At 42.2% G+C, this 13,207-nt stretch overlaps 1 long non-coding RNA gene across 2 annotated transcripts in view; it reads left to right on the forward strand.

Annotated features, from left to right (window-relative positions):
• Positions 1-5,978: 5,978 nt before the first annotated feature.
• Positions 5,979-13,207, forward strand: part of LOC309349729 — a 53,595-nt gene continuing 46,366 nt past the window's right edge. For both annotated transcript variants that reach the window (XR_014160141.1, XR_014160142.1), the window contains exon 1: positions 5,979-6,556. This is a non-coding gene — a long non-coding RNA (uncharacterized lncRNA). The remainder of the gene's footprint in view (positions 6,557-13,207) is intronic.

Here is a 13,207-nt window from a genome sequence, read left to right on the forward strand (position 1 = left end):
TGGGAGAAGAAACAATTGAGGAGGACTGGGAAAAATTTAAGGACTATTTGAAAAAACATTATAAGTTGTATGAATGTTAAAAAATGCACTTTTTAGGAAATTCTAGCTTCAGCAATTGTAAATTAATGAAATGAAAATTAAGGTACAAGAAGTCAGAGGTGGAATAATGAAATAACTTTATTGTGTTTAAGCTAAAACGTATAAGTTTTGGGTTACAACATTTTTGAAACTAGGTAACATGATAAAATGAAAGATACAATAAGCTTTGAAATAAGTTAACAAATTGCTGATGTTTTGTATCACAGAGAACGCAGGGTTTGGAGGATGTGGGGAAGTCCATTAGATTTGTTGAAAAAAAAAGAACATGGAAATTTGCAACTTTTTTATTCTATTTCTTATATCTGTCTTCTATTCTTTTTTTCTGTATTTCATAAACTCAATAAAAATATTATAAAAAAAAAAGTTCAGAAATGCTTTGGGAAGAACTGGATCAGAGGTGGGCAGTTGGGTGAGGGGTTGAACCCGTGCCATTTCCCCATTCTAAATCTCCTTCCTTGCAGATGTTATTTATCCTGTGGGACATACCATATAGATACCAATATTTCCCTCTAAGTGAGAACTAGTAGCTTGGGAGATATTTAGATCCCATTTAGGCTCCTCTACAGCTGCTTTGAAGGGACGCGGGTGGCACTGTGGGTTAAACCACAGAGTCTAGGACTTGCCGATCAGAAGGTCAGCAGTTCGAATCCCCACGACAGGGTAAGCTCCCATTGCTTGGTCCCTGTTCCTGCCAACCTAGCAGTTGAAAAACATGTCAAAGTACAAGTAGATAAATAGGCGGGAAGGTAAACGGTGTTTCCGTGCGCTACTCTGGTTCGCCAGAAGCGGCTTAGTCATACTGGCCAGATGGCCCGGAAGCTGTACGTCGGCTCCCTCGGCCAATAAAGCGAGATGAGCGCTACAACCCCAGAGTCGGTTACGACTGGACCTAATGGTCAGGGGTCCCTTTACCTTTACCTTTACAGCTGCTTTGAACTCAAAACAAAACAAGTGAGCCCATAGGAGTTCCAATCACATATCTCCCAGTGAGTTGTCTCATTTAATAAACAGGTTAAGTTTGGGGGTCTGCTGAAAGTGAAAAATAATATTAATGAGAAATGTTAGAAAACTTCCCTTAACATACTGACAAATTGGAAGAAGTGGAACTTACAGTAGCTGCTGTGTTTTAAAGCACATCTAAAACAACATGCAATTCTGCAAAATAAACAAGATACAGTTTGAAAATGGTGGCAAAATGAAATTCTGGTCTCTTCACGATGCATTTCAGAATGCAGCTAATTTATTTATACTGGTTTTCCTCTTTTTTCATGACTAACTGTAACAACAGCGTTACTGGAAATCATATGGGTTGTTACTAAGTTTAGAACTACCTGGAAAATGGGAGAAATCTATTATTTTCCATGGAACACAAAACTTCATACATTGCTATATGGCAGTAGAACATCCTCTAGGGGGAGTTGCGTAGGAGCAGAAAGGAAGCTATAACTAAGCAAAAGTAGCCAAGAAAATGTACAGTTAGACCTTAATACTCCCGAACTGCTTCCCACTGTTCCTTATTACCTGTGATCTTCTCCCACTGGACCTGAAGAGTCTGCAAGAGTTTCTACAGCCAACATTTTATAACAGCTGCTGCCTGAACATGAGGCAAGGGGCTGTGGCTTTAAAGCTTTGGAACATGTTGAATGGAGTCAAAACTGAAACCAGCTCCCCTTGCAATCACCCAATGGCAGGTTCCCTGAAATTATGGACTTCTGCTTACAGAAGGTGACTCCACTTGCTTTTGAGTGATGGTCCATCAACTCAGTCTCCCATGCTGAAAGCCATTCCAATCAGCTGGTCCTCTCTCCCTAAGGAGTGGTCTTGAGGGCATGGGGTTGCAGAGGGGAGAATGTGTGGAATCACATTCTGACAACCATCTTCCCTGAGTGCTTCTCAAGATCTAAGCCATTGAGATGGACAGGAGTGTAGGGATGGGAGGGGGGAACTGTCAATTTCAGATTTTCTCAGTTTCTCATTTTTTTCAGCCCTAAATTCAATTCTCCACGTTTCCATATCCGTTTATTTTTTAAGGTCTTCATGAAAGTCCATCAGCATCAGTCCAAATTTATCCTAATATACACCTTTTAATGCAATTTTGCCTAAGAGAAACATGTTTGCAAAGAAATTTTCTTAATATAATTTATTTTTGTATGTTATATTCATGTATATATGCATTTATTTTTTACCCCAGTAGGTGTACATCCCTTGGTTGGAGCTGCACAGGAAAATTTAGAGAAGAGTGAATTTCTAAAGATTTTCAGTTTGCATATTGTTCAGAAAGTGCAAATTCAGTAGATTTGCCTTTAAATGTGAACTGAACTGGATTTCTCCTCCATCCCTACATAAGAGTCAAGCAAGCATTGAACTGGTACCCAATGTGCTATATGGGACTTAAAATATTTTATAGCTGGATCATATACCCCAGGGGTCAGCAATGTTTATCTTGCCTGGGCCGGATTGGTCCTGCAGAGATCCCTCCGTGGGCCGGATCGCATGGGTGCCCGTGGTTTTCGGGGGCGGCTTGGGGGCTGGTCAAACGACCTTCATGGGCCACTTCCGGCCCATGGGCCTTAGGTTGCTGACCCCTGATATACCCTTATTCTTGAAACTTTCAAGTTAGTTTTTAAATACATCATTAGTAGACACATTGTCCTTGTAACCCTTTAAGTTTCAGATTCTTGATTCTGAACTGCAAAAGCTTTGCAATTTGAAGGTCTGATGAAAGAGCAGCCCATTTTGCAGACAGTTCTGTGATTAAACGGAAAGTTGTCTTTCACATCACTAAGGTATATTTGGGCATAAGCTTCTGTGGACTAGAATCCACTTTGTCAGAAAAAACTTATGGCATCATAAATTTGTAAGTCTTTAGGGTCCCACTAGATGCTTTGTTGTTTTTGCTGCAACAGACTAACAGAGGTACCTATTTGGAAATAATTATGTACCATGGCTTATTTTTCATCCTCTTAAGATCCCAGGAGAAGCCAGACAGCTCCTCTTTTAACTCGCTCATTCTCAGCCTTGTTCTAAAAGATCCAGATACATTTTCTCATTAGGCATAATTCAACATAGTTCTTTTTATTAGGAAATATGGACAGTCACCAAATTTATCTGGGATTGGTGACATTCACAAAACTTGATATCACCTGAACTTAGACACAATCAACTGTTTGTTTTCACTTTAAATGATAGGATCATTCTGTGGCGCTGTTTCTCTGAATTAAATTTTACCTGGAGAAGCATGCCCAAAACACAAAAATATAAAGCTTTTCCTAAAAGTATTTCGTTCCTGTGTGAAACTGATAGCACACAACTATGTTGATCTGCTTTTGGTGTGAAGAAGTCCATTTCATTCAGTGTTTGCTGCAAAGCATGGTTAAGATGTCAGTATTGGTTTTCTGCAATGTACTTCTGCTTTGGGGAATTGTGCTGAAATAGTTTGAAGGGCTCTGATTATAAGAGCACTGATCCTGCACTAATGCTAAATTTAATTCACTTTAGAAATGTTCTACAAATCCACTGTTGTTTTCATTTGTTTCCCGCAAGCATAAAGGATTTATAAAGGGCATAATGAAGTTTAATGAATAAGCCCATAAATGTTCAGTTGCACACCATTTCCATTAATCTGAAAATCCATTTAATACATAAACTCCAAAGTTGGTTCTTAACTGGAGTTGCCATCAATTTTAATCTTCTGAAGGTTTGCATGCTTTGCGTAAAAGGGCATAGGAGACGATAAAACAAAAATGCCCTAATACAATGGAATGCAGTTTTCTGTCAGAGCAATCTAGAGGAAGGCAATGTAGTACCCTTCAGATGCTGTTGAACTACAAGTCCCATCATCCATAAGCATTGGTTTTGCTTCCTGCAGCTGATGGAGTTGGAATCCAACAGAATATAAAGGATAACATGTTATTTACCCTTAATCATCTTTCACAGGAACTCGAGATACGCTGCTGCAACATGCTGGCAAAATGGCCGCCATATCAAATGCTTGCTCAGCCCAAGAAAGGAGGGGGGAATCGCAGTGTAAAATCACAAGTGTCAAAAGGGCAGACTTGCTCCTAACATCTCCAGAATATCGCCAGAGTGCACAAAGTCAGGAACTGTCCCAGCGATGACCTACAGACAGGAATTCCATCCTGCATTATGGCAGCTAACATCCAGCACACCTGAGAAATTGCCCAGGCAGGTGCGTAATTATGACTCAATGGAAATAACTCAAACTGGACACCAGTGTTGTGCAAAATCAGGCCACAAGTTTATTGACTAAGTGGAGGTGGCATAACAGCAGGTCAAGGATCAATTCCTTATTCCACTCAGCCCTTGCTTGATGGAAGGGCACTCTGTCAGGGTTGGGAAGCATCCCAAACCTCCACCATGGGGGGTGGTCAGTGTTGAACCCTGTCGTAGTGCAAGTGTCCCACTGGGCAGCCAGAAGAAGGGATTCTAGCCAGGAAGAGGACCTACTCCATCTTAGGACATCTCTTGAGCTAATTCTCCCCTTCAGGCCAAATATGGGGTGCTCCTTTACCATGCTGATTCTGCCCACTGCCGTTTGTGCAGAAGTTGTGACAAAAATGTCTAATCGACTAACATAATGAAGCATTTTCAGTGCGGTAAAGGTGAAAGAAAACCCAACCAAGAGCCAACTCAAGTTGGGAAGAGGGGAGTCCTTTCTGGCCCTAACAACCAGTGACTAAAATATCTCAATAAGGCTCTAACCCTGAGAGTGGGTAGGTGAGAGGATCTTCGGGGGGGGGGGGGAGTGGCCCTGAGCCCTCATGGGTGAGGTTTTTAAGGCTTCAGCCCCTCTTCCACTCTCACAAGAACCCACAGGAGATTCAGAACAGGATTAACCATATGCCCAGCTTTTAATATTAAAAAGAAATTATATTAATGACAATGTATATATCCAAAAAAGAGACAGTGTGCTTGGCAATGAATATCATGAGGATTTCCTCCAAAGGTGAACAGAAAAGCATTGGGTAGACATTGGGTAGGTGGGTGACTATCATAGGATCCTATAGGAAATACATAAAGATTCCTACTAATAATAACACAGCAGTGTGTCTCCTTCAGCAAAGCGCATTGCATTCAAACACTGGCACTCCCTGTTTGAATGTTAAGAGCTACCAATTATAAGTTACCGCAGAGCATCAAATATAGTTACAATAGAATAAGACCACCACCTCAGTGGAGGGGGCCCTATTGGTGGTTCTGCTGGCTTAAGAAGTTTAGGGGCTAGCAGCCTGAGAGAAGGAGATGGGTGGGAAAAAATAATTTACAACTGTTTTCACCTTCAAGAGGTATCATGCAAAAAATATAGAATTTATAAAGGTTGCTTCAGGTTGAAACAGTATTTCAGCATTGTATGTGCAGCTGCTAGGTTGCGAGTGCATTCTGGCTCTGGATATCAAACAGATATTCTAGCAGAACATGCAGTCACTGCTGGAAAAAAAAATCAAATGTTACCAGCTCGTATCTTGTGGGGGCTGGAATACTCATAGTTGTTTCTAGCAGATGGAGTTCTGTAACCATTACCTTGAGTTGGTAACTTTACAGCAATTAAAGAAAATGGTGAATTGAATGGGATGAAGTGTTATCACAAGGAAAAATAAACAAACAAACCCAGAAGACGTTTTTGGCCAGGAAAATGTTTCAAAATGTTTTATACTAGAATGTGAAGGCAGGCCAGTGGATGCCAGCCTTGAAAAAACAGCTCTTCTCTAATAATCTCTCATTAGAATAAATCATGAGGAATTCCAACATCCTCCCCCTCTTTCTTCTTCTTCTTCTTCTTCTTCTTCTTCTTCTTCTTCTTCCTTTCTCCTCCTCCTCCTCCTCCTCATCCAATACTCCAAACACACTTCCTTAGAATTGGATTTGATCTCTCCAGCTCTCTGAGGTGTTAAAGTAGGGTGCTGTTATTTTTGTATTTTCTTCAGCTGCAAATGGAATTATATTCAGGAGGAAATAGAAGTATATTTCTTTACATTATGGGGAAATAGGCACATGATTGCCTGCCTTAACTTTGTTGTTGAGATGTGAAGAGCTTGACATGACTAAATGACAGAAACTAAATAGCAGTTCTGAGCCACATGTTAAAGACTTAAACACTTATTTTTCGGTTGCAAGGAAAGCTATTAAATTGAACAGCGGCACTTTTTTGGCTGAAGTGTTTTGCAGAATAGGAGAATGTGCAGTAAAATGATACTTTATCTGCTCTTTGCAAAGGAAGACACAATGCCGGATTGAGGATTTGGGGGCCCTTTGGGTGAGGCACTCTCAAAGAGTCTCAGCAAGTCATTCTCTCACCCTTTCTTTATTCTTCTTGGGTTCTCCCTGTAAAGAAAGAGTGGGATCATGGCATGATGGGTTCTTTGCCTCTTTTGAGGCCCTGGCAAAGGCCAGGCCTTAAAACCTTCTGAAGCCTGCCCTTGAAGGAAACAACCTCATAGTGAGTGATATGCTTGTATATGTTTTTATTATTATTATTATTATTATAATTCATTGCATTGTCCAGGGAAATGTCTTAGGGAAGTGTGCATATTCCATATCTCAAAGCATATATCAAAAGGGCTTCTTCTTTTTCTTTTTTTGCTAAAGCTGGTCCTTGGGTAGTTTTGTCAGTTCTGTTGCACATAATTTATTTTTAAAAGAGAATTAGCATGAATACCAAAGGGATTATTTTCTTCTGCCCTTTTCTTCAGGCTAATTTCTTCTTCACTGTTCTTGTACTCTGCAAAAGTCAAAGCCTAGGTAACATTCTCCCTCAGTTTCCGAAGACAGTCCCTGACAGAACAAGAGTGTGGTTTGGAATGCCCTCTATATTAAAAGGGAAGTTGCAGCCTGTGGAGAAAGTGGAACACTCTAAGGAGAAGTGTGCATGTTAATATGTTATATCCTCTCTATACTAGACTATATACAAAGAAACAGAAATATATTCCTGTTTCCTTGTATATAGTTGACTGAATGGGGAAAGGATTTACCATTTACTTACATCTGAAGCTAGTGACATACACTGTATAGAGGTTCTGCATTTGGCAGCTGGTTAAGAACAAACTAGGCTAGTGATGTTTGTGTGCTTAAAGCAATTATACCCCACCTCTCAGTAAAAACAAGAAAACACCAGAGTGGTTTACAGATATCACTACTATATACCCTCCAAGCCTTGAAGCCAAAACCCTAGACGCTATCTTCTCATTTTTTTATCATAAGAACTTGGCAGCCATTTTGGTTGCCATGATCTCACATGATTTTGGCTGGAGTCCACCCCCCAAAAAAGAAAAACACTTGAGAGGGAGGCATTGTAGTGCAAAATTACATGAGATCACAGCAACCCAAATGCCTGCTATTCTCTTGCAATAAGAAAATGGGGTTACTGGTTTTTCCAGGACACTCTTGGGGTCTGCTGCTAAGACCTTCAGGCTTGCAATTTTAAAAGCAGGTAACACACCAGGTAAAAAGAATGGGGGGGGAGCAATCTCAAGCACATGTTCTTAAAGGAACAGTATTTAGAACACAAATGCTAAAGAGGCGATGGTGTGTCATGAGCTCTTAACGCCTACATATAAATAAAGAATTAAAAAGTCAAATGACCAGGTTGCTACAAAGTACTGATATCAGCAGTGGGATTACTACATACCATATTTTCTCGTGTATAAGACAATGATTTTTGCTATAAAAAAAGGGCAGAAATTGGGTGTCATCTTATACACGGATAGTGAATTCAGAGGGGGGGATGTGCGATTAATGGCATCAGCAAGCATGAGATTGGCAGCTGCAATTGGGTGGGTGATTGGTGGCTGCAGCAAGGCCTGCTGGTGATTGGCTATGGCTGTGGCAATTGGGCAGGTGATTGGCAGCTGTGCCGAGGCTGCCAGGTGATTGGTGACTATGGCAAGTGGGCGGGAGGGTGGGCTGTTGGTGGTGGCAAATGGGCAGACAATTGGCAGCTGCGGCAAGGTGTGCAATTGGCCGTGGCCGTGGCAAGCAATTGGCAGTGTCAGGCAGGTGAGTGAGTAATTGGCAGAAGTGACCTCCCCTACCCCCCCAAAAAACTAAACAGCTTAATTTCTTAATTTTGGGTTTAAAAAAGTAGGGGTTGACATACATGGGGGCGTAGTATACACAGAAAAATATGGTAACCACTGACTCCACCGCTATGGCAGGCTGCTCCTCTTAGGTTTTATTTATCATATATTGATTACGACTTTGTACAGCCATTAGGTTGCAAAACATACATGCTAGGTAACATTAGTTCATCCCGTTAAATTTCCCCATTATATTGAATTCTCTGGCAGTAATTCCGCTCAGCTTCTGCATGCCAATGGTAGTGAATGGCTCCAGGTGGAGATGCATCCATCAAGATCTATGGGACTTGGATGAGCACTGAGATGCAGGTGCGTTCCTTACACATGGGTTTATAGATCCAGCAAGGGGATGTGTGTTTGAAAACTTGCTTCCATCTGTAGATACTTCTTCCTGGACTGCAGCATCTGTCGTTAGATGGTGCTTTGTGGTTCAAAGCCACAGTCTGGTAAGTAGATTTTAGGAGGTGCTCAGGGGCTTGGGAGCAGCCGGCAGAATATCTGATATGGTTTTCTTTGGGCAGCAGCTTTCTGCACCAGATTACAAAGAATTCTCTGAAATTAGGATTCATCTACAGGAGAACTCACAAAAAACAGGATTAATGTTTGAAAATCTGATATTTCCCGGGGCATGCACAGTGAGCACATGGATAGCAATGTTCTACTTACAAACTACAATGCTCTTTTAATGTTATTTTATTTAAACATATTCTATTTTAATAACAGTCATTGGGCTCTGATGATATTTATATATGTGGATTTTCAGATTGAGGTTCTGCAGTATTTCAGTTTCTGACTGCTTTAGATACTGTAATGCAGAAACCTAACTTGCCTAGAAGGCTTCAGCAGAAGTTAGAAGAGACATGCTTATCTTTTATAGAAACATTTATTCAAAATTGCCAGTTTTGAATTACTCCCCGTATAATAATGGCCTTAGTTGTTGCTCTTATTTGATTTACAGATACTACAGCCATGCACAGGCTGTAAGATTTGCCTTGCATCTGTACATTTTAAAATTTTCCTATCTCTTCTTCATTACTTTCTGCACTATCTGCTTCAGTCTGTATGCTGGGTTCCAAGCCACGCAGTAGAAAATGAAGCTCTGTGTTCCTCAATCACTATAATGTGGAAATGTACAAACAGCTATAACTATTAGATCAAAGTGGATAAAGTTTACAGGTGCATGAACTCCTTCAGAGTGGCTCAATCCAGCCAATTTATAGCTAGATAAAGCTACAGATTTTTGTGCAGGACATTTTTGCATTTTTAAAACAAATTAAAAGTCTATAACTGTTTGATTCCCAAATATGTCTTCTTCTTTTTTGGCTATCACTCGTAGCTGAACACACTGAACAGTGTGTCCATAAGCTACCATGGAGGCCAATTCTGGAGCCACATGTCCTTCCACAGAGGGGACATAGGTTTCCAGGTGAGAGTTGATCATGGTGAGGATTTGCCAAACATGCCTTCCTCTTACCATGTTTCTTTCTTTCGTCCTGAGTTTGTGCTTCTTCAAAGTCCGTGATGCCTTTGGTAGAGGCTATTCTCCAGTTGGAGCACTTGCAGGCCAGTGTTTCCCAATTATCTTTGCTTATACTGCATTTTTAAAGATTTGCCTTAAGAGTGTTTTTAAACCTCTTGTTGTCTGCCGCATTTTGCTTTCCATTCTTAAGTTGGGAATAGAGCAGTTGCTTTGGAAGACAATAATCAGGCATCCGAACAACATGACAAGTCCAACGAAGTTGATGTTGAAAAATCATTGCTTCAACCCTGGTGATCTTTGTTTTGTCCAAAGAAGTAATGCCGCTGTTGAGTACATAAACTATGGGAGACAAATTCCTAATGTATTATCACAAATGATAAATGATAAATAATAAACATGAACTCAGTGTAGGGAAAGAAGCATTCTTACTAGCATGTGTTGTGCCAAATAATAATAATAATAATTTTTTATTTATACCCCGCCCTCCCCAGCCAAGGCCGGGCTCAGGGCGGCTAACAAGCAATAATAAAAACAAGTTGAATGAATACAACTTAAAAACAAGATTAAAATACAGCATTAAAATATTGAAACATTAAAATATTAAAATGCAGCCTCATCGCAGGAGGAGAAGGAAAGGAAAAAAGAAAGAGAGGGAGGGAATCAAATTGGCTCCAAGCCAAAGGCCAGGCGGAACAACTCTGTCTTACAGGCCCTGCGGAAAGAAATCAGATCCTGCAGGGCCCTGGTCTCATGAGGCAGAGCATTCCACCAGACCGGAGCCAGAGTTGAAAAGGCCCTGGCTCTGGTTGAAGCCAATCTAACTTCCTTAGGGCCCGGGACCACTAGGGTGTTGCTATTTATGGACCTTGAGGCTCTCCGTGGGGCATACCAGGAGAGGCGGTCCCATAGGCACAAGGGTCCTAGGCTGTGAAGGGCTTTAAAGGTCAAAAGCAGCACCTTAAATCTGACCCTGAACTCTACCGGGAGCCAGTGCAGTTTGAAAAGCACTGGGTGAATATGCTCCCATGGCAGAGACCCCATGAGGAGCCTCGCTGCAGCATTCTGCACCCTTTAGAGTTTCTGGGTCAGCTTCAAGGGCAGCCCTGCGTAGAGCAAATTACAGTAGTCAAGCCTGGAGATGACCGTCACATGGATCACTGTGGCCAGGTCGGGGCGGGAAAGGTAAGGGACCAACTGCTTGATGCAGCGAAGGTGGAAAAATGTCGCCTTGGCTGTTGCTGTAACTTGCGCCTCCATGGAAAGGGAGGCGTCAAGGATTACACCCAAACTCTTAATGGAAGGCAATGACACTAAATGGGCCCCCACAAGAGAAGGGAGTTGGTCCCTCATCCCCATGCCATCCCGACCCAGCCATAGGACCTCTGTCTTCAAAGGATTTAGTTTCAATCGGCTCCCACGAAACCATCCAGCCACAGCTTCCAAGCATCTGGTCAGTGTGTTCGGGGCCGAGTCGGTGTGGCCATCCATCAGCAGATAGAGCTGAGTGTCATCAGCCCAAAGCTCCAGATAATCTGGGCAAGGGGGCGCATAAAGATGTTAAAAAGCATCGGGGAGAGAATTGCGCCCTGTGCCACCCTCTGTCCCCGACCAGAGATAGAAGAGCACAGCCAGTTACGGGCTATGCCCTGTATCCCCACGTCTGCAAGGCGGTGGTCGAGAAGATCATGATCGACCATGTCAAAGGCTGCTGACAAATCTAAAAGGATCATCAGTCCTGACCCGCCTCGATCCAGTTGTCTACAGAGATCATCTGTTAGGGCAACCAGAGCCGTCTCGGTCCCAAAACCAGGACGGAAACCGGACTGAAATGGATCTAAAGCCGATGTTTCCTCCAGAAACCTACCAAGCTGTTTAGCAACCGCTCTCTCAATTACTTTACCCAGATATGGAAGATTTGAAACTGGGCGGTAATTGGATAGGTCTAAGGGATCACCATAAATAAACACCAGCTCCTTTAAAAAATAATAATCAAGAAAATAGAAAGGTGTTGTGAACCTCCCCACTTCCCACAGGACAGGCTTGCTTAGATGGAGCCACCCATTTCAAATTGGGACAGTCTGCCAATAAGGAAATCTACAGTGTTCAAATGTTGTCCCAGCAAGCTCCCCAGTAGCTTGGGGAGGGGAAGAGGAGACAGGTACGACCACTATTCCTGCCAACATTGCAACAATAAGAGATTTGACCAGTGCTATGCATCCCAGGTTAAGGGACGCAGGTGGCACTGTGGGTTAAACCACAGAGCCTAGGACTTGCTGATCAGAAGGTCGGTGGTTCAAATCCCCACAACGGGGTGAGCTCCCATTGCTCAGTCCCTGCTCCTGCCAACCTAGCAGTTTAAAAGCACGTCAAAGTGCAAGTAAATAAATAGGTACTGCTCCGGCGGGAAGGTAAACGGTGTTTCTGTGTGCTGCTCTGGTTCGCCAAAAGCAGCTTAGTCATGCTGGCCACATGACCTGGAAGCTGTACGCCGGCTCCCTCGGCCTATAAAGCAAGATACATGCCGCAACCCCAGAGGCAGCCACAACTGGACCTAATGGTCAGGGGTCCCTTTACCTTTATGCATCCCAGGTTAAAGAAGATGTATGCAAAAAGTGTCAGTGCCAATCTAGCTACTGCCAAGACCAACAGACACAGTTGAGAACTTTTATTCTAGAGCAGGGGAAGCCAAAATGCAGCTGTTCATATGTTATTTGCCATCAGCCAGCATGGCCAATGGTAAAAGATGGGAGTTCTGCCTCACTACTGTCATTAAGACACCATGCTGGCTACCCTTGCTTTAGCGTGGATAGGACCTATTGAAATGTGAGGTGCTCCTCACTGAGCTAGTTTACTTGCACTAATGATGCATGCGAGAAGTGGAATATTTAAAAGTTTTCCACAACAGCTGCAGCTGCTAGCGTTTGTAGCCTTAACACATCAGCACTGCTAGCAGTGCCACGTTTTAATTGTCTGAAAGTCTAGCCCATTAGCGCTCATAACATCTCCATTTAGTCACTGGTGTAGCTCTATGAAAACAGATGCATAAATAACTTGAAATATCATAGCAGGAACTAAAAGTATTGCTCAGCTAAGTGGTACAGAAGCCAATGGTAAAATAAATACTTGGTTTATGTCCACAGATGTTTTAAAAAGCCAGCCCATTTTAACACAGGCATCCTGGAAGGAAATGTCTTTTTATAAAAGGGGGGAGCGCTGTTTGAAGAGGCAGCAGCACAGAGGAGAAAATAAAGGGAAATATTCTCTTTGGAATCTGACCATTATATCATAGTAGACAGCATTATCATAGTGCTGTTTTGCTCTGCACACCAATTACCTTTAATATTGAGTATATTAAATTGCATTCAGCAAATTCCAAAAGATAAGCCCAGATTCAATTATTGCCTCCATTAACTTGGCATATGCGCCTCTGATTGTGCAGATTTTTTTGGTTTGTGGCAAACAGCTTGCGATGCTCTTCATGTCAAAACAAAACATTAAAAATGCTTCCCTGTGTCCCGGGGTGAATGTGCCGTTC

Source organism: Podarcis erhardii, assembly GCF_964252035.2.
Source record: "Podarcis erhardii genome assembly, chromosome: 9".
Lineage (NCBI taxonomy): Eukaryota > Metazoa > Chordata > Lepidosauria > Squamata > Lacertidae > Podarcis > Podarcis erhardii.